This window comes from Carlito syrichta, unplaced genomic scaffold (assembly GCF_000164805.1).
Source record: "Carlito syrichta isolate Samal-C Ts95f unplaced genomic scaffold, Tarsius_syrichta-2.0.1 Scaffold289014, whole genome shotgun sequence".
NCBI lineage: Eukaryota > Metazoa > Chordata > Mammalia > Primates > Tarsiidae > Carlito > Carlito syrichta.
The window spans coordinates 40,853-43,770 of record NW_007233110.1 but is presented as its reverse complement, the minus strand read 5'-3'; positions in this window follow the sequence as shown (position 1 = coordinate 43,770).

The window sequence follows — 2,918 nt, the reverse complement described above, 5'->3', positions numbered from 1 at the left end:
ATTATTATAAAATGATAAAAATCAGCAGATATTTATGTTGCTTGATTACTTACAGTTCCATTTTGTTTGTGTAGCTGCATCTTCTTTCAAAGGATACTTTTTCATCCCTGATCTGATATTGCTCTTTTTCTGCTGATCCTTCAAGCCCTTAAGAGAGATACTAATTCTCTATAGATGTATCAAGTTATCCACTAAAGATATTAATGATTCAGTCTTTTGAGCACTGGGTATCTTAAGTTATGCTAAAAAATTGAGAAGAATTAAATATAGGTGAAGAAATCAACAGTGTTCTTTGAAATATCTGATTTACAAATCTCTGAGCATAATAGGAAAACAACCCTATTGCAGAATTACATCGCACCAATCAGGAAAGGCTACGGAAAGTAGGCTGAAATGCTGTCCTTCAGTACTTAGTAGCTGGCATTGCTTTATTAATTGTCACCTCAATCAGTCAAGTGAAACAATGGCTACGAGATAATCAGAAAACAACTAATATGCATGCCGAGGTTTCTATATGTAAAGTTGGAAAGTGATGGTGGGATTTCTGCTACATATCAGTGGGCAGATTGTTTTTCATAAAAGTAGATCTTTTGATATTATAAAATCCCTTTGCTAAATGGTGTGTTCCTGTCTAACTGGATCTGCATCCTGGTGACCTGCCTTCTCCCCAGCTAGGTATGCAGAGCTCAGGCAACATTTCCTATGTTATCCAGATCAAGGGAAGGCGCCTAAACATGCACACTGGTGTGGGGAATGATTACCTTTTGTCTTTGGGGTATGAATTGGAAAATTGGGAGTCTGGTGAGGTGGGGTTGGCCTAGCAACCTCATGGACCTCATGCTGAAAAGCAGAGTCAAGTGCGACCCCAGCAAGCCGTTGGCTGTGTTTCTGGAGGACGGGGTCTCTCTCCACACTCTGCCAGAAACATGCACCTCTTTGGGTGAAAAGTTCATTTTCTTTCTCAAAACGTTCTTAATCATTTCACCTGATTTGATGCAAATTTAACCCATAAGCCCAGGGTGCAGAGTGCACTGAGGAGGCAGGTGGTCCCGGGCTGAAGACATCTTGACCATCAGCCCTCTGAATGCCTTAAGGACAGAGGGTGGTCAGTAGTGTGTGCCCCAGAACCACTCACTATGACAGGCATTCCAGGAGATGATGTTTTGGTGCAAAAACTTTCTAAATAGACTGTGAATTCCCCACGACAGCTCTGAATACATTCAGAGGGACGAGAGAGTTTCACAAAATAATTCAACATGAAATCTGCATCTGCATAAAGAGTCATTTTCACCAAAAGGACATTTGGGAGTCAGCTCAACATTACTTTTTTTTCTTTTGGAGCAAGGTTACAAAGCCTGCCTTCAATAGCAAAGATGATGTTACTCAGAAATTGAGGGCCAGTGGGCCCATAAGCAAAGCTGTAGTCTCGGCCTCAGAACAGAAGGGACTCCAGAAGAAAACTTTACTGTCTGTGGGTTAAGATGGAACACAAGAGTGTAGGACTCATGGTCTAGTTTTCCTTGGTAACACCAAAGAGCTTTAATTTTATAAGAAAAAAATCCATTTTAGTTATAACCATAGATAGCAGCAAAAGGGAAAAACTATGTGGTCTCTAAATCAAAGGATAATTCTTTTTGAGATTTTTAGAGCATTTCAAAACAAACATTATAACTAAATTTGACTAAAGTATTTTGTTGTATATATCAAGTGTTATAATTGCAGAAATGACACACTTTGCAGATGCTAAGTGCTTCAGTGCATTTAAAGTGGAATTCTACAAGAGAGAAATAAATCAATCGGTTACTGCGTTAAGCATGTTTAACTACTGCTGCACCCCTGTAAACCATCTGACTGAGTGATTAATAATGGAAAGAAGGATTGCTCAGATGCATGTCTGTTTCTGTATTCTTTGTGAATATTTTCAGTTCTTTTTCATTAGTGTATTATTTTTATTTGTGGATATGAATATAGGCCTCAGAAAATAAAGAGAGCAAGATCAATAAGTAAAATTCAGTAAAGGATTTTGATGGTCAATTCAGATAGAACATCGATTTTATTTGTAGAGGGATAAACAGGTCAAGGAGGTCACACACATTAGGACTTGAATGTGAAAATGAGGTTGCAGTCTGTGAACTGCCCCCCAGGTGAGCAACCCTATACCTAGGGTAGCCAAGACTGGGTGGACAGGGTCAGAAGAAATTTGGACCAAGTAGTCTGGAGAATCATGTTAATACAACTCTCTTCTGACATTGAGATTTCTTCTCTCTAGTGGCCTAAAGGCTTCACATGTAACACTAGTCCAGTATGTCTCAACATGAAGTCCTCATCTTCCTCCCAAGCCTTTTCCCATGTTATCATCCCTACATGTCACAGATATCTAAACCAGAACCTTGCCTGCCCAATACTAATGATCACCTCATCCTGTCACCTTGCCTGTCTCCATCATCCCTATTCCTGCTGGGTCAAGGCCCACAGACTCAGCATACATTTTGAAGAAGAATTGCTAGCAGTTCTCTTTGCTCCTTCCCTCCCCACTGCTGTGATCCCCATCATAAGCTGATGTCAGAGTTAGAGTGTTTCAAAGTCATGTTGCTTTACTTTGTCGTTGCATGCATATTATGAAGCAAAAACTCTTTGCAAAGTCTTGCCTAAAATGCCTCAATGAAATGCGAGCTTTTAGAGATCAGAGGCTTTATCTCTAGTGTAAGGCACAGAAGCAGCATTTTATAGGCCAGAAGATGACCTAGTTGGCCTTGAGTCTCTTGTGTGGAACTGACACAGAAGTCTGGCATCAGGATAAAGTGAGTACAAGAGATACTGTGGGACTTACTATGAGAGAGGCCATAGAGAACTGGAGCACTGAAGAGGGACTTAGTAGAGGGACTAGAGCCCATAAAGACCCAGAGTGCTAGAGAATG